The 19110-nt window shown below is 41.7% G+C and overlaps 1 long non-coding RNA gene across 1 annotated transcript in view; it reads right to left on the bottom strand.

The window, feature by feature from the left end:
• LOC129619454 (uncharacterized) overlaps positions 1-17042 on the bottom strand; it is a 31292-nt gene extending 14250 nt beyond the window's left edge. Inside the window, exons 1-2 of the long non-coding RNA XR_008697884.1 lie at positions 16708-17042; positions 15347-15431 (exon numbers count right to left, since the gene is read on the bottom strand). This is a non-coding gene — a long non-coding RNA (uncharacterized LOC129619454). The remainder of the gene's footprint in view (positions 1-15346; positions 15432-16707) is intronic.
• Between the last annotated feature and the right edge of the window lie 2068 nt (positions 17043-19110).

Raw genomic sequence — 19110 nt, 5'->3', positions numbered from 1 at the left:
GTGCCTGAGGAATTAATGCCAGCACGGGTTAAAAATATGCCCACAGCTCTAACTAGTGCTCATGATGGATCTCAGACCTAGATCTGGCTGACTCCAAAATATGTACTCTTATTATGATTACAATTGCACCATGCTGCTTTCCAAGCTGACGGTCATCTTCATCATTGAAGTTTAGTTGTTTACTTTGATTCAGCTTCTTCTGAATGAAACTGATGTTACTGAAACATCAGATGTTATTGAAACATCTGAATAGAACTCTTTATCTTGAGAATTGAGAACACACCGAGATTAATTGAGAGGAATCCAGGCTATACTATGGATATGCCAAGCCTTTACTGTGGACATATGTTTGTGTTCTATATTACTTTGTCAACAAAGATCCGTCTAGTCAAGGCTATGGTTTTTCCAGTGGTCATGTATGGATGTGAGAGTTGGACTATAAAGAAAGCTGAGTGCCGAGGAATTGATGCTTTGGAACTGTGATATTGGAGAAGACTCTTGAGAGTCTCTTGGACTGCAAGGAGATCCAACCAGTCCATCCTAAAGGAAATCAGTCCTGAATATTCATTGGAAGGACTGATGCTGAAGCTGAAACTCCAATACTTTGGCCACCTCATGTGAAGAGCTGATTCATTTGAAAAGACCTTGATGCTGGGAAAGATTGAGAGCAGGAGGAGAAGGGGATGACAGAGGATGAGATGGTTGGATGGCATCACCAACTCAATGGACATGAGTTTGGGTGAACTCTGGGAGTTGGTGATGGACACGGAGGCCTGGAGTGCCACGGTTCATGGGGTCACAAAGAGTCGGACGCAACTGAGCGACTGAACTAAAACTGAAAAGCTATAAAGAGTAATAAATAGGCATGATTTCCATGTGGTCACCACATACTTTCTCATTAAAGGACTGGTCAGTGTGTCCAGACACAGGTGAATGTGGACACTCTCGGTCTTTTTTTTTTTTTGGTCACCCGGTGAGGGATGTAGGATCTTAGTTCCCTGACCAGGGTAGAACTGACTCCCCTGCATTGGAAGCTCTGAGTCCCAACTACTGGACCACTGGGGAAGTCCAACACAGCCTCAGTCTTAGTCATGGTCCTCAGCCTTGTCTTATCCTGGATTCTAGGATTGACCTGGCGAGATTACTCTGTCTTTTGAAGTAGTCATGACTTTGCAAGAATTCCTCAAATTTCCCTAGATTTTTGACCTTTTCTCAGGAGACCATTGTTACCTCATTGGTACCTTTGACTACCCAATTACCTCATACCTCCTATCACTGTGGCATTCACGTCCACTTACAGGCAATGCTAAACCCATCCTTGAATGCCAGGCCCTCTGGGTGAGGTCCCAAAGCTCTGACTCCTGGTTTGATCTGTGATTTTTCACCCTTTGCTCTGCCTACTAAAAACTGTGATTTCTCTTTGCTCACCAGACCCCAAAGACAGCCTCCCAAGGAGATGTGTCTTGGTTGCAAGACCACAAGATCAGTAACTTCCTTCTGGCCCGCCTCACCTTCTGTCTATTCTTCCCCCCAGCCTCAGTGGGCCCCTGCTCTTTTCCTGGGTGCTGCTGTGGCTCACTCAACTTCTCAGCTCCAAATGCTCCTGTGTTTTCCTGAATCTTAGGTCCTGCTCACATCCTCCTGGAAAGAACTATGTCAACCATCCCTGTCGCTTTTGGCGGGGAGGATTAAGTTCCATAGGAATAGATGACTCCTTTTTCTATAGTTGCTTCTTGAATCTCCTTTGAAAAAAATCTCTCTTCTTCCACGGCTTCAGGGCAAGAAACAAAAAGATCTTTACTTAATATGCAGAACTTGCAACCAGCCCTCTAACCGCTATCCCCGCAGAGAGCCCTTTTCAATGCTTAAAAAATTCTTTTACTTTTTCAGGCTTTTCCCCCTTGAATATGAGTTCTACATTTTTATCACAACATTATAAACTATTTAATGTATTTTTTAATATATTTAATGTCTTGGCAGTGGACTAAAAGAGCTGATGCTACTTTTAGGCATTAAGGTTAACTACCAAATATAGACTTGAACTTTAGGGCTGATAGTAAACACCATTTTCTTGTTATTTTATCATGAGATATTTACAAGTGCTCTGATAATAACCTCCGTATATGCTTATTCTTAATGTTATTTCCTCCAAAAATGAACCCTTTAAAAATTTAGACATAATTTCTGTCCACTACGATTTCACATTGTGGTCTGTAATTGTTCTCTGAGAATAAAAGAAATAGCTTCTGTTTAATGAGAATTTACTATGTGTCATGCTCTGCACAGAGTAGCTCATGGATATTACTTTGTTCACTCCCTCAACAACACTAAGAGGCTGGTAGAGTCATAATAATTCTCAGTGCGTTAGCTGAAAGTCAGATGAGTTAAGCAGTGTTAGCAGAGTCCCAGAACTAGGCCACAGTGGAGCTTGACTTCAAAGTCCAAACTTAGCTATGGAGTGACTTTGCCTCCCAAAACTGGGTAAAGATAAAAATGTGTGTGGAGTGTGTCTGTGTGTGCCTTTGTGTGAGAGAGAAAGAGACAGAAATAGCGGCTGGGGGCAGAAATACAGAAATATGCAAAGGAAAAGGTCCTTCTTCATCTCAGTAACTTCCTACCCCATTTAACCCTGCTTAGAGCCTCCACTGTGAACAGTGGCGCTACGGCTAAGACTCAGAGCACTTCATTTATTTAATACAGAAAGTGTTACTGAAAGGTATGCGTGGGGGGGTCCAGCTGCTCGCAATCCAGTACACAGGCCGGGTTGGTGGAAAGGGAAGTTTTCTTTGTTTCAGATGCTGACAACTGGCGGGGAGGGTTGTGGACATCTGTCCAAGGCCAATTCCCCCCCTGACAAGCAGAGAGTGAGAGCGTTTATAGGCAGAGTCAGGGGAGGGGGCAACATGCAGAAACAGCACAGTCATCTCTAACACTCATCTTCAAATTGGTCATCAGTGGTCTGACCAGCAACATCTTGGTTGTTTTAGGTACAGTTAATCTTCAGTTCCAGGGTGCACTTGGTGCCATTTCTTTGCAGTCAGTTCTCAGAATTGTGGCAACTCATGTCCTGGGTACCATCTGGTCATCATGTAGTTAACTTCACCTGGCGTTTTAGTATCTATAAAACAGCTCACAGGATATGGCTCAGACTATTATCTATAGCCCTTGAGAAAGAACTTAAGGTCTTTGACTATGCTTACTGACTACATTATTATTATTTAGTCTCCTTTGACTGTTTTCCTTTGTTTCAGCATTTCTCACTTCCCTGATTAAACCTATTCTTTGACTAAAGTTTTCCACAGGCAAAAGGCAGGCAGAGAACATGGCGGGGTGAGGAGGGGCGGGCAAGGACCATACGGTCCTGCTCCATTTCAAATGAACACCTTTCTTTTCTCTTTTCTGACCACTGGAGAGGATTTGTCTTTCATTCTTTCATGAAATAATCTCCTCAAAAATGTCCTTTATCAATAACCTGCATATTCAGATCACAAATGTATTCAGATTGAAGTCTACAGATAAACCTCACTATACGAAAAATGTGCATGATATGTGCTATTTTGTTTGTTGGGACATCACAGGCTTAAAAAGAGGCTGGCTTTTTTGTTATCTATAGCCTATTATTTGTGTAGTTTTATCAGGATACAAGAAAAATCCTTAAGATACAATACTAATGATCAGATCTGTCTTGATTATTTAAATGTAGTCACTCAAGAGGGAGGGGATATATGTACACTTATAGCTGATTCACACTGTTGTACAGCAGAAACCAACACATTGTAAAGCAATTGGCCTTCAATGGAAACATATACATTACCATATGTAAAATAGATAGCAATGGGAATTTGCTGTGTGATACAGGGAGCTCAGTCCAGTGCTCTGTGACAACAGAGGGGTGGGATGGGGTGGGAGATGGGAGGGGGATTCAAGAGGGAGTGTGCATATGTATGTATGTACCTGTGGCTGATTCGTGTTGATGTGTGGCAGAGGCCAAAACAATATTGTAAAGCAATTATCCTCCAATAAATAAATACATTTTAAAAAATAAATACATTTTAAAAAATAAATGTGTTCCATGAGAAACAAAACAGCAAATGAGCTAGATAATCTTTTTTTTTTTTTTTTCAGATGATCCTTTTAAGTCCAAATCACATGTTCATGATAAGGCACCCAGAAAGTTGAATTCAGTTTTTCCACCTTGCAGCCTACAAAATTACCATTTGGTGTATTGCCACTTTAGAGTGACAAACAGGCAGCCACTTTACCCAGATTTCATTGTATAGAGGGTTGTAATGTTAATAATAGCATTAAGAGTGAGTCATCCTAGCAGTGGTAAGCAGCAATAGCAATCTTGATACTATATTTATTACATGGAAATTATTAAGGCTGTTATTAAGGCTACAAAACCAGAACGTGGCAAACCTATCTTTTCATCCTGCCATTTATCTGGAAAGATTTGAATAACTCCTGTTCCACACCAGTTCAATTCAGTTCAGTCACTCAGTCGTGTCAGACTCTTGGCGACCCCATGGACTGCAGCACACCAGGCCTTCCTGTCCATCACCAACTCTCAGAGCCTAATCAAGCTCATGTCTATCATGTCAGTGATGCGATCCAACTATCTCATCCTTTGTCATCCCCTTCTCCTCCCACCTTCAATCTTTCCCAGCATCAGGGTCTTTTCCAATGAGTCAGTTCTTCACATCAGGCGGCCAAAGTATTGGAGTTTCAGCTTCAGCATCAGTCCTGATCCTGATGCTCTTCCACCACCAGAGTAGGTCCAAAAAGCCCTAATTTGTTCTTAGTCTCTTGGCAACCTGATTCTAGGAGTACTTGCTATGATAAGGTTTAATAGTTGCAAAGAATATAATTTCCACTGTGCATTAAATATTGATACATTCTTACAATTGTTACCTCAGTCTTTTAAAAGCAGCCAATGAAATCTAAATATACTAGTGATTTGATACCCACACATGTCTGTTTTTAAGATCTGAGCAAGTAATTCCATTTAGCAGTCAGAAATTTTACTTTATCCCTTGCTAAATCCATTCAACCTCTTCCACATGAATTTATCCAAATGGAATATCACTCTATGCTCAGGTCTTTTCTAGATCACCATATTATACTATCTGCAAGGGAAATGTGTATATAAATGGAAATTTTTTTTACTTTCTGTGCCCACAATCCCTTAAATGTTTAAATTTTCTGTCATTATAATTACTAGTACACAGTTGATCAAAAAAATCAAAATGCTGACACTTTAGATAATCATTAAACCAGAAGAAAGTTTTCTTTGGAAATGCTTCTCTTAATGAGGTGAATAAGGGCATGTTTCTAAAGTTAGTTCATATATTCACTCATGAATATTATTATTACCAATATGATAAAGATTTGGCATTGTTTTATTTCTATTTTTCAATTTTATAAATGTGGGGACTGAGAAATCTTATTGAGATAAATATATGCAGATAGAAAAGATTTTGCTGAAACACAGTCACTCAATTCTTTGAACTCATTCTATGTCAAGAGCACCTAGTGATTTGTTATAAAATTCTGTTTCATGTTCTATCAAATGACGACTTGATTAGACTTGCCTTCAATTTTGTTGGACGAAAAGAATTGGAAACCACATGGCTTGCAACAGAATTTTTATCCAGTTATTAGGTCTTTCACGAGGAAAGCTTTGCCAAGACTTATCAAAAGGCTATTAATTATACATGCTAGTTTCTACTTAGAGGTACTTTCTAACATAAGATATATTCAAAACGGGTTGATAAAATAAAAATCTTTCATTTTTAATATAACTTTTCACAGGCATAGTTTTTAATAAAATTATTTTTATCTCATCACGTTTTAAGTATTTTGTGTGTATGTGTGTGTGCCTGCTCAGAGGCTTGGTCGTGTCTGACTCTTTGCGACCCCATGGACTGTAGCCCACCAAGCTCCTCTGTTCATGGAATTTTCCAGACAAGAATACTGGATTGGGTACACATTTACTACTCCAGGGGATCTTCCTGACCCAGGGATCTAACCCATGTCTCTTATGTCTCCTGCAGTGGCAGGTGGATTCTTTACCACTGAGCCACGATATTTTTGTCAAAACTTTGATGAGCTAAAACAGCAGATTTAGGTCACTGAATTTGTGGAAAATCAACTCGGCAAAAATAGTCACTTCAGAATTACTCTCTTCAGAATAACTCTGACTTCAGTTTCTGTTCAAACAAATCAACTAATATATACATCTAAGAAATATTACAGAAACTATTGATAAATAGATTATGAAGAACATCTTATAAAACAGGTTGCTAGAGTAGTAAAGATGAAATCTAAATTATGTAGCTGCTAAGTCACCTCAGTCGTGTCCAACTGTGTGTGACCCCATAGACGGCAGCCCACCAGGCTCCCCCATCCCTGAGATTCTCCAGGCAAGAACACAGGAGTGGGTTGCCATTTCCTTCTCCAATGCATGAAAGGGAAAAGTGAAAGTGAAGTCACTCAGTCGTGTTGGTAATAGAATTAATTTTTTTCATTTTTAACAATAAGTCATGAAACAAGAAAATAATGCTATTTCTTATAACAAATCTGTAATTAAGTGATGTAGTATGAAATTCCAGCTGAGTGGAAGTGTATTTTTCCCTTTCAAGGGGGAAGAGAACTTTTGGGAAAAGGAATATTCGTAATGAAGAACCTTCATAAACAGAGCTACCACTTCTCAAGTTGATCAATTTCAAGTCAGAATATGTACGGGAATTGAGAACCTGGAAGTTGATGCCCTCAAAACTATCCTCAGATGCCCTTTGGAAATTCTCCTATGTTCAGGAGTTCCCCTGTTTGAAGACTATTGCTATTAGGAATCAATCTGCTTTGACACCTAAAGGAACCAGGCATAAAATCAATAATAATGATTGTTATGCTGAGAAAGGCCAATTGCCATTTACAGGCTAAGGATTTCTAAAATTATCATCAGTCATGTTTCTTCATGATTCTCAGATGCCAGCTGTATATCACAACTGAGGACTCACAGTCACCTGAAACAGCACATCCATAGCTGAACTCAGTGTCTTTCTATTCAGGTCTGCTATTCATTCTATATTTCCTGCCTCAGAGTATGAAACCAATGTCTACCTCATCACCTGTAGAAAATGCATCTGTTGCTCACCCAAAATCCATTCTTCACTAATAAAACCACTACTTAGTTCAGAGAGGCAATAAAAACTCCCTTGCAACTAAGGGTGGCTAACAGTCAGACTAGTTCTGACTAGTGCATATTATAGTAACAGGGATGGGACATCCAGGAAAGTTCCTTTAAATGGGGCTTCCCAGGTAGCTCAGCAGTAAAGAATCAGCCTGAAATGCAGGAATTGCAGAAGACACAGATTTGATCCCTGGGTGGGTAAGATCCCAAACCCACTCCAGTATTCTTGCCTGGAAAATCCCATGGACAGAGGAGCCTGGCAGGCTACAGTCCACAGAGTCGCAACAAGTCAGAGACGACTGAAGTTTCTTAGCATACACACATACCGGCCCCAGAATCAGTCATTTCTTCAAGGATTCCTGGGGATATCATTAAATGGGGGCAGACTCAGCCTTTTCTTCTTGGCCCCTCTTCTGCATCGAGCCTGGACCACAGATGTGATAGCATACGCTTCTCATAGTAACAAGATGACAACATGTGGATGAAGGCCCACACTAAAGAAAGTTGGACAGAAAGCTAGGAGGAGGCTACAGCCCTGCCCACATCACAATCTGTAGATGGACTGTGCTGCCAGCTTTCCTAGCCAAGCACAATCCTGACTTCTTAACCAACCCAGAAACTTGGATTGTTCTGTAAGTCTCCTTTTCTCTCACTCCCCACATCCACCTGGTGTCCAACCCTAATCGTTTTTTTTTAAAGATTTATTTATTTATTTTGGCTGTGCTGAGTCTTTGTTGCTGCTTTCTCTAGTTGCAGCAAGCAGGGGTTCTCTTCATTGCTGTGCATGGGCTTCTCATTTGAGGTAGTTTCTCTTGTTGCAGAGCACAGGCTCTAGGCATGCAGGTTTCAGCCTGCGTCTGTGGGACATGGGCTCAGTAGTTGTGGCTCAGGAGCTTAGTTGCTCTGCAGCATGTGGGATCTTCCTGGACCAGGGATCAAGCCTGTGTCCCCTGAGCTGGCAGGCAGATTCTTAACCATTAGACCACCAAGGAAGCACCCCAATCCCTAATCATTTTATCTCCCTAACATTTCTGTCATTTCTGGTTTCTTTGTCCTGACAGCCACTGCCTTAGTCTGAGCCCTTGCCTTTTGGTTTGTCCACTTCTCTGAAAGCAATGTTTACTTATTAGAGTCTCATCTTGACACTGGAGCTTTAAGTGGACTCTGTTGGCTGTAGAATGAAGCACCAACATCTTCAAATGAAACATTAGGTCCTAGAATGTGATCTGATGCTTGCTTGCCTTGCTAGACTCATCCCTGACATGCTTCTCCCATCCTGCACTCCAGAAAACTGAGCTACACTAAGTTGTCCACTGTTTTTAGACCTTTTCTCTCTCTCCTCTTTCCTCTGAAATAAACTTCATTCCTATACGCAAATAAACTTTTTTAAAAAAACCTTCATATTTCATGTCATCATAGCAAGCATATACTCTTCTTTTAACATTCAACTTATACCCCTCTCAAAGGCTTTCCTGGTTCCACCCCTCTCTTACTGAAAAAAAAAAAAACAAAAACCAGAAACAAAGAGAATTAGAGGATTCATAAAACTTGATTTAACAATTATTTTATTCTTTTCTGAAAAATGGGAATTAAAAATGCTACAGTCTCTATGCAAATATAGAAAAATACTTATTTATATGTGTATTTTATACAAATATTGTTAAAAATCCAATCCAGTTATAGCCAACATAGCTTTGATGAAGTTACTATTTCCACAGAAGCTGGTGGTAAAATGGAATGAGCCCAGTCTTTTCTGAAAATGCCATGCTTATCAGACTAATGTCATTGTTTCGTGTGTCTTATTAGCTGTGTTATTTACTTTGAATAGTAAATGGTGCCTGAGTGGTTACCTGTCTGATTAATTTGTTTTATGTAGAGTCTAATCATAGCTCCATCAATATGTCAGCATTTAATAAACATTTGGGGATGTTAATTGAAAACTAACAGTGTAAATTGTCCATTTGATCATTGTAATACAGGCACTATCTTGCCACATGTGTTGATTATGTACTTGGAGTTGAGAGAAGATAACGGTGCCCAGATTTATTTTGACTAAATTAAAATAAACACTGCGTTTGAAACATCTGGCCAGTCTTTGTTTCCCTATACTATGCAATGATTAGTAACTATTTTTAAAGGCCCTTTCTATGGTGCTAGGAACTCTGGCATGATAGGCACAGAAGGAAAGAAGACTGGACTTGAGGACCTATTTCCTTAGCTTTGTTAGGCATTTTTTAATGATCATATAATTTACTTAATTGAAACACATCTGCATAAGGTGACGGGACACAAAGCTCCAGGAATGTGGGGTAAATATGTCAAGTAAAGGTGTCTTCCTTTACCCCTCAGCACACAGTGGGATACTGTACCTCATGAAGTTGCTTCAGGAAGGGGTCTCCCTTCCAGGGTTTCTCAGAACATCCCTCTTCCTTCCAGAGATGGACACAGGTACACGAGTACCCTATTTATCTTCCGGTGCGCATGCCAAGTCCCCTGTGTTGAGGGCTGGGGTGAGGGGCCAAGGTGCACAGGACTGTTTGTAAGTGGGAGGGACAGAGCAGGGACAGAAGAATAGGCTAGAAGAATGGCTAGATAAGAAGGAGGCATCAGGAAGGAGGCAAAAGAGAACCTTCTCTGGCTAAAGCCTCCTCCCCATTCACCTTTAAAAAGATTAAAGTGAAAATGTTAGCTGCTCAGTCATGTCCGACTCTGACTCCATGGACTGCAGGCCACCAGGCTCCTCTGTCCATGGAATTCTTCGGGCAAGAACACTGGGTGGGTAGCCGTTCCCTTCTCCAGGGGATCTTCCCCACCCAGGGATCAACCCAGGGATCAAACTGGGTCACCTGCATTCCCTGCAGATTCTTTACTGTCTGAGCCAATTGGGGAGCCTTTAAGAGAAGGAACTCCCAAAAAGAAGGGCTGGAAAAGAAGGGGAAATGGTCCTGGCTCAACTCTTCCACCCTCAGCCCTCAGCCTGCACCCCAGGACCCCTGCTCTAAATGCAGACCCACAGCCCTGGCCCCAGCCTTGCTCCACTACCCACTCCTCACCCTGGTCGCAGCCACGGAGGCTCTCCCCAGGAAATGGAGGAGGGGAACTGCTTGCAGAGTTGGGGGAAGAATTACCTGCTAGGATGACAGTAAGGAGAGAGAGAGAGAGATGAGAGAAGACAGAAAGAAGACAAGGGAGGATGAAGAAGGGGGAGAAGAAAGGCAGAAAGAAGAAATGGAGACAAGAGAGAAAAGCCAGCAGACTAGTAAGAAAGGGAAGGAAGGATAGAGACCCTCCTCCCCACAGCCCCAAGGGTGTAAGAATTTAAGCCTCTTCCTCCAGTCATGGAGAAAGATTTGGGCAGCAAGTGTCCCTTGGGGCAGGGACCCTAAGTGCTGTGTATCTACTTGGCAGACAGGAGGAGAAAAATAGAGACCATAAAGCCCCACTGACAGCCAGTCACTGGATCCACGACAGAGCCCTCAGCAAGGTGTCAGAGTGTCTCTAGGACAGAGGTCACACAACTCAGCTGCCTGCCGGACCACTCTGGTCAATAGCAGTGAAGTCAGCCAGGGAGTGCTCTGCTGAGCTGGGGAGCATGACTCAGGGGCTTCTGTTACTTTGTTTCCGCCAATATCTTCCATGTCATAATCTCAGTCTCGTTTCACCAGATCTCTGTTTTGCTTTATTTTCAAGAGAATCCAGGAATCTGTGTTTTTCTGAGAAATCTCTTGATTTTTAAATGTCAGTGTGTGCTCAGTCGCTCGGTCGTGACAACTCTTTGCAACCCTATGGACTGTAGCCCCCCAGGCCCCTCTGTCCATGAGATTTCCCAGGCAAGAATACTGGAGTGGGTTGCCATTCCCTTCTCCAGGGGATCTTCCCAACCCAGGGATCAAACCCGTCTCCCACATTGCAGGCAGATCCTTTACTGTATGAACCATCAGGGAAGCCCTTAAATGTCAATAACTGCTTTTGTTTTTAAGCAATTAATCAAAATGAAATAATTCTGTGGGGCAGACATAATCTCAAAATCCATGTGTCAGTTAAACAATTTTTTCTGTTCATTGAACTTCTCCTTGGACCTTTGTGGCAGGAGCACCTGGTCACTCATTTCCAACACCTTCAAGAGGTCTGAGAAAGGGGACTGGGCAATCTGCCAATGAATTGTGAAGCTAATTACCTAAAGGAATGGTTAAAATTATACAAATGGAGATCTAACTAGTTTTTCCTATAGATAGATAGAAAATAGATCTATAGCTCTATCTATCTAGGTTTTTCTGTGAGCCTGGGAACATAATTGACTTTCCTGGTGGCTCATACAGTGAAGAATCTGCCAGCAGTGCAGGAGACCCGGGTCAGAAAGATCCCCTGGTGAAGGGAACATAATAACTATCATTTATAAGACTGTTTGGGGGAAATATTTTTCAATTTACAACAACAAAAAGCAGTACACTTGTGGAACTCAACCCTTTCATTGGCGGAAGGATACCATTGTATCCAGTATTTTAGTAGGAGATAGTTTTCTGTGAGATATGATCTGAAAAGATTTTGGAGAATTCCTGAAGACTTAGTTAGCTATCTGATATTCTTGCTGTGAGGAAGATATCTAGTCTCCTTCATAATGAAGATTCCTCTGTCAAGATTAGTGTCATCGTCTGTGGCCCATGCAACATTAAAGCATAAGATCATGTATCTCTTGGAATGGATATAAATATCTACAAGAAGATTAATGTGCTCTGACTAAATATTTAATCAGGGCTATTCAGGCAGAGCCCGTCACTGACTGTCTTAAACTTTAAACTTAAATTTATAGACTCTGCGATGGTTAATTTTATGTGTCAAACTGGCTGACCTATGATACCCAAATATGAGTGTAGTTGTTGCTGTGAAGATATTTTTTTAGAGGTGATAAATATTTATAAACAGTTGGTTTTAAGTAAAAGAGATTACCCTCCATGATGTGGGTGGGCCTTGTACAGTCAGTTGAAGCAAAGACTGATTATCCACAGAAGAAGGAACTCTGTCTCAAGACTTTAACCTAGAAGTCCTGCCTGAGTTTCCAGCCTACTGGCCTGCCCTACAAATTTCAGACTTACCAGCACCCACAATCACATAAGCTGACTCAAAATAAGTCTCTCTCTATATGCATGGATATTGTTGTTGTGGACTGCGGCACGCCAGGCCTCTCTATCCTTCACCATCTCCTGAAGTTTGCCCAAGTTCATGTCCATTGCATTGGTGATGCCATCCAGCCAGCCATCTCATCCTCTGATGTCCTCTTCTCCTTCTTCCCTCAATCTTTCCCAGCATCAGGGACTTTTCCAATGAGTCAGCTGTTTGCATCAGGTGACCAAAATACTGGAGTTTCAGCTTCAGCATCATTCTTCCAACAAGTGTTCAGGGTTGATTTCCCTTAAGACTGCCTGGTTTGATTTTCTTGTTGTCCAAGGGAATCTCAAGAGTCTTCTCTAGCACCACAGTTCGAAGGCATCAATATGCATGGATGTATCTCCTATTGATTCTGTTTTTCTGGAGCACCCTGACTGGTAAGATCCCCATCAATGAATCTGGAAATTGCACTTCTTCCAGTCAATTCCCTGTTCGTCATTTCTACCCTAAACCATTTTTTAAGTAAAATGTGAATATGATGAAGTGGATGTTTTTTCATGGAGCATCATGAGTTCTAATTCTTCTTTTGGCTGCACCTCTCAATCCATGGGGAAATATGAGCAAAGGAACTAATATTTACTGAGCAGACATTTATTAGACTTTGTTCAACAAATTTCTGAAGCAGACTATTTTTATTATTATCCCCATTTTTACAGAGAAGGAAACCACCTCTAGAGCACATCATATGAATTTTAGCCTAATGCATTTTCACAATCTGAGCACACCTATTTAGCCAGCACCTAGATCAAGAAGCAACTTGACCAGTGCCCCAAAAGCACCCCAAGTATTATATTGTGTGAAAGTGAAAGTGTTAGTCCCTCAGTCACATCTGACTCTTTGTGACCCCATGGACTGTAGCCTGTGAGACTCCTATGTCCTTGGAATTGTCCAAGCAAGACTACTGGGGTAGGTTGCCATTTCCTCCTCTAGGGGACCTTCCTGATTCAGGGATTGCATTGAAAGCAGATTCTTTACCATCTGAGCCACCAGTGAGGTCCCCCCATTATGTTGTATATGTTTATATAAATATGTTTGAATATATATGGATGAATATGTGTAACCACTATCCAGATCAAGATATAAATAATTTCCAGTACCTCAGAAAGTTCCCTTTGGCTTTCTTCCAATCACTACTTCCTTTCAAAAGTAACCACTATCCTGACTTCTAAAAGCAAAGATTCATTTTGCTTATTACTATATTCTATATAAATGGAATCATACAAATGTGTACTCTTTGGGCTCCAGCTTTGGGCTCATTTCCTCAACCTTTATCTAGGTAAGATTTATCTATTAACATAATGTTACAGTTCATTAATGTGAGACTCAGAGATTATAAACTATCGCTTAAATAATGCAAATTATTTGACCAAAAGCACACAGCTATAGAAAGCAGTAGAGCCAGGAGTCTAGCTCAGGACTGTCTCATTCCAAAGCCCATGCTTTTTTTTCTGCTTTATCAGTGTTTTCCAAAATAGCATATGTGGAAAATTTATGTGAAAATTTCAGTGGTACATAGGTAATGTTATTGTTAACAGTTATTAGTATTTTATTGTGTTATTAATATTATTAATGTAAATATTTACTGTGCATTTAGAAAAAATAGCTAGCACCTCAAGCCCATAATAAAAGTTCCCTTTTATAAATATAGTTCAAAAGCAAATTTCTGTCAACTCTATGATCCAATAATACTATACATATACCCACCAAAAGATAAGTACGTTTTATTTTTAATACTCAAAATATAAACAGCCTAAATTTCTATCAACAGTAAAATGGATAAATAAACTATGGAATATTAGTATGCTGCTGCTGCTAAGTCACTTCAGTCGTGTCCGACTCTGTGTGACCCCATAGACAGCAGCCCACCAGGCTCCCCCGTCCCTGGGATTCTCCAGGCAAGAACACTGGAGTGGGTTGCCATTTCCTTCTTCAATGCATGAAAGTGAAAAGTGAAAGGGAAGTCGCTCAGTCGTGTCCAACCCTCAGCGACCCCATGGACTGCAGCCTTCCAGGCTCCTCCATCCATGGGATTTTTCCAGGCAAGAGTACTGGAGTGGGATGCCATTGCCTTCTCCGGGAATATTAGTATAATGGAATGCTATACACTAAAGGAGAAGGGGGTGTCAGAGGATAAGATGATTAGACAGCATCACTGACTCAATGGACATGAATCTGAGCAAATTCTGGCAGATAGTGAAGGACAGGGAAGCCTGGCAAACTGCAGTCCATGGGCTCACAAAGAGTCAGACATGACTTAGCAACTGAACAACAGTGTACACTAATAAAAAAAGAACAAACTACGCCTACATACAATAACATGGATGAATCTCCCAGATGCTGTGATCAGCAAAGATGGCAGACAAAAAAGAATGCATGCTATACAATTCCACTTGTATGAATTCAAAAATAGTCGAAACTGATTTATGGGGATAGATGTCAAAACAGTGGTTACCTGAGGGAGCGATATTCACTGAGAAAGGGCAAGAGGGAGCCTTCTAGGGCTGGAAAAGCTATGTATCTTAATATGGGTGGTAATTATCTGCGTGTATGTGTGATCCATGGCACTGTACAGATAAGATCTGTGCACTTTATCACTTATTCTAGAAAAAAAATCAATAAAATTTAAAACAATGTATTTCCATTTTTTTAAAGTGAATCTATTTAATCAAAAATCCTGAATTAAGGGTCGTTCCAGAATTCCACAGGGCTTCCCTGGTGGCTCAGATGGTAAAGAATCTGCTTTCAATGCAATCCCTGAATCAGGAAGATCCCCTGGAGGAGGAAATGGCAACCTACCCCAGTATTCTTGCCAGGAGAGTCCCATGGGCAGAGGAGCCTGGTGGACTACAGTCCATGGGGTTGAAAAGAATCAGACACTACTGAGCAAATTTAACACTCATTCACACTCACTGCAGTGTTCCACAGATGACCCCTGTTTCTCAGTGCCTAGCCAGGGGCCAGCAGTACTGATGTCACCTAGGAGCTTACCTGGTCTGCAGTCTCTTGTGCCTGGCTCCACACGTACTGAAACACCGTGTGCATTTTTCTAGGGTCTCCAGGTGATTCATATGCCCTGAATGGAACATAGAGACAACCACTAGACTAACTATTTCGTGTGCATTTATTTTATCTTCCTAACTAGATTGTAAACTTCTTGAAAACAATGTAGAATAGTGGACAGAGAGCTCAGACTCCCAGTTATGTTACTTCCTGGCTGAGTAACTTGAGGAAGTTACTAGATTCCCTTAGCCTCAGAATATAAAGTGTGAAGAATAATAATACTTTTATTAATACTTACTTCATGGATGTTGTAAAGATTAAATAATGCATGTGAAGTGCTTAGTACATTGCTAAATATAGACTAAAAATGTAATAAATGGTAGCTATTACTATCAACTTCATCATTGCACTTTGGGCTGAGGGATGAAAGCCCTCAGGTATAGGTGATGCCTGAACAGTTAATATTTGATTTGATGGTGAATACAAAGAAGAGAAACCCCTTTATGGTTCTTTGCCTCTTGATGTTCTTCAGTTTTTGTCTTACTGTACTTAAAAGAAACCCATGGTGGTGGTGATTTAGTCGCTAAGTCGTGACCAACTCTTGTGACCCCATGGACCGTAGACCTGCCAGGCTCCTCTGTCCATGGGATTCTCCAGGCAAGAATACTGGAGTGGGTTGCCATTTCCTTCTCCAAAAGAAACCCATAATTTAGCCCAAAATGGAGAGTTGTCTTGGACTTTGGCAGATCCTAAAAGAGAGATTAGTAAGTTTCTTTGGGGAGCCTATTTTTATTCTTTCCCTTTCTCCCCCTCTTCTGCTTCATGAGTCACTGCCTAAAAAGCCCCTGAAAACACCTGAACCCATTCAGCAAATCGTTCTGGGCCTCAGATCTTCATTCTCAGCCTTCTTGTCCCTCCTTTCTCATGTCTGATTTAGAGTTGGGTTGAGTCGAGTCTTGTAAGACATTCTAACAGAGCAGAGAGTAGGCATGCCTGAAATATAATTACAGTTGACCCTTGAACAACAGGGGTTTGAACTGCACAAGTCCACTTACATACAAATATCTTTAATAGAAATACTACAGTGTTGTATACAATCCATGATTTGTGGAATAGGCAGATGGTGAACCTCAGATATGGAGGAACAGTGAATATAGAGGGTTGACATGGATAAATTACATGGGGATTTTCCACCATAGGGAGCACTGGCATCCTCAACTCCCATGTTGTTAAAGGATCAATTGAAATTAAGAGGCATCTATGACTCTGCCAAAGCCTTTGACTGTGTGGATCACAATAAACTGTGGAAAATTCTGAAAGAGATTGGAATACCAGACCACCTGACCTACCTCTTGAGAAAGCTGTATGCAGGTCAGGAAACAACAGTTAGAACTGGACGTGGAACAGCAGACTGGTTCCAAATAGGAAAAGGAGTACGTCAAGGCTGTATATTGTCACCCTGCTTATTTAACTTATATGCAGAGTACATCATGAGAAACGCTGGACTGGAAGAAACACAAGCTGGAATCAAGAGTGCCGGGAGAAATATCAATAACCTCAGATATGCAGATGACACCACCCTTATGGCAGAAAGTGAAGAGGAACTAAAAAGCCTCTTGATGAGAGTGAAAGTGGAGAGTGAAAAAGTTGGCTTAAAGCTCAACATTCAGAAAACGAAGATCATGGCATCCGGTCCTGCCGGGGTCCAGCCCCGGCTGATGCAGGGTATTCGAAGCGGGGACGGCGTCGGCGACCTATTTAATTATTTATTCATCAAAGATATAAAGAGTAATAGAATAAGGATAGCTCAGTGAGGAAATTCAGTGGAGAAAAGCGGCTGAAATAAGGATAGCTCAGTAGGAAAATTCAGTGGAGAAAAGAGGCTGAGTAGCTTGGTTTACGCGGGAGACCAATAAAACTTCAAGACAAGAAGTTTGCACCACTTACGTAGGCCGCAGGCGTCCTTCCGTTCTCCCGAAGGAGAGGAGACACTGAGGCCTCCCAGGTCGGATCTTAGAAGCCCAGGCATAATTAGCAAGCATGGCGGGTTCCGCGCTCCAGATGGAGACTCAGCCAGAAGTTGGGAGAGAGAGTGACATGGGGAGACCAAGTTTCAGAGAACAAGGCCCGCACTTTATTTTCCAAAGTAGTTTTTATACCTTAAGTTATGCATAGAGGATAATGGGGGAAGGGGTGGAGTCATGCAAGGACAGCAGTTCCTGGTTCTAATCTAAGCCAGGCTTTCAAACTTATCATATGCAAAAGTTCGGGTGATTGACATCATCTTCTGGCCCGGAGGCCTGTTAACATTTTAAGAAACTTATTTTTCTCTAAAGGTGATTATTCCAAAGTCAGGCACCAGCCTTCCAAAAAGCATTGGACAAAGCTGCATTTTACATTTCTATACACCCATTATATCAATCAATACACTGCCAAGGACACAGTAGGTAAGGAGTATGGAGACTTAGCAGCAAACATTGGCCCAACAAGTGAAAAACCCTTCACCAATACAATTTCTAATCAATCTTTTAACTACTCAAAGGAATCTGTGTTTAGGCAGTTTAGAACATCTCCTGCCTCTCACAGTTGGGAGGCTCTGAACAATCACATGTGGCCGGAAAAACCCATTCAGGCAGGCTAGAGGATTTCCAAAGGAGTTTGTAGGTTGAAACACTGTCACATCCAAGAATTATTAACTGGAGCTGTAAGCTAACTCTTTTTTCAGAGAGAGGTAGTGGGAGACAGCCCCCCGTAAAGTCAGAGGTGTAGGTGAAAGCACAAAGCAGAAAGTAGGCAGACTCTGGTTTGGGGGTAGATGCTCGAGAATTTCCAGGGGGACTCCTGAGGCTCGATCCCGCCTTTGCGTATGCCGAGCCTCCTTCCTCATGACCTTTGTCATGGGCAGAGTTCCTCACGCTGGCTCCCAGCAGTGATAGAATTCCAGTTGAGCTATTCCAGATCCTGAAAGATGATGCTGTGGAAAGTGCTGCACTCAATATGCAATATGCACTCAATATGCAATATGCCGGCTCCCGGCACGGTCCCAACACTTCATGGGAAATAGATGGGGAAACAGTGGAAACAGTGAAAGACTTTATTTTGGGGGGCTCCAAAATCACTGCAGATGGTGACTGCAGCCATGACATTAAAAGACTCTTACTCCTTGGAAGGAAAGTTATGACCAACCTAGATAGCATATTCAAAAGCAGAGACATTACTTTGCCAATAAAGGTCTGTCTAGTCAAGGCTATGGTTTTTCCTGTGGTCATCTATGGATGTGAGAGTTGGACTGTGAAGAAGGCTGAGCACCAAAGAATTGATGCTTTTGAACTGTGGTGTTGGAGAAGACTCTTGAGAGTCCCTTAGACTGCAAGCAGATCCAACCAGTCCATTCTGAAGGAGATCAGCCCTGGGATTTCTTTGGAAGGAATGATGCTAAAGCTGAAACTCCAATACTTTGGCCATCTCATGCGAAGAATTGACTCATTGGAAAAGACTCTGATGCTGGGAGGGATTGGGGGCAGGAGGAAAAGGGGACGACAGAGGATGAGATGGCTGAATGGCATCACTGACTCGATGGACATGAGTTTGGGTGAACTCCGGGAGTTGGTGATGGACAGGGAGGCCTGGTGTGCTGCAGTTCATGGGGTCAGAAAGAGTCAGACACGACTGAGCGAATGAACTGAACTGAACTGAACTGAACTGATGGTTTTGCCTAGTTGAAGATTTAGGATTCTGGACTAGAATTCTGG

The sequence above is a fragment of the Bubalus kerabau genome, chromosome 9 (genome assembly GCF_029407905.1).
Source record: "Bubalus kerabau isolate K-KA32 ecotype Philippines breed swamp buffalo chromosome 9, PCC_UOA_SB_1v2, whole genome shotgun sequence".
Classification (NCBI taxonomy): domain Eukaryota; kingdom Metazoa; phylum Chordata; class Mammalia; order Artiodactyla; family Bovidae; genus Bubalus; species Bubalus kerabau.
This window is presented reverse-complemented; position numbering and strand designations above follow the sequence as displayed.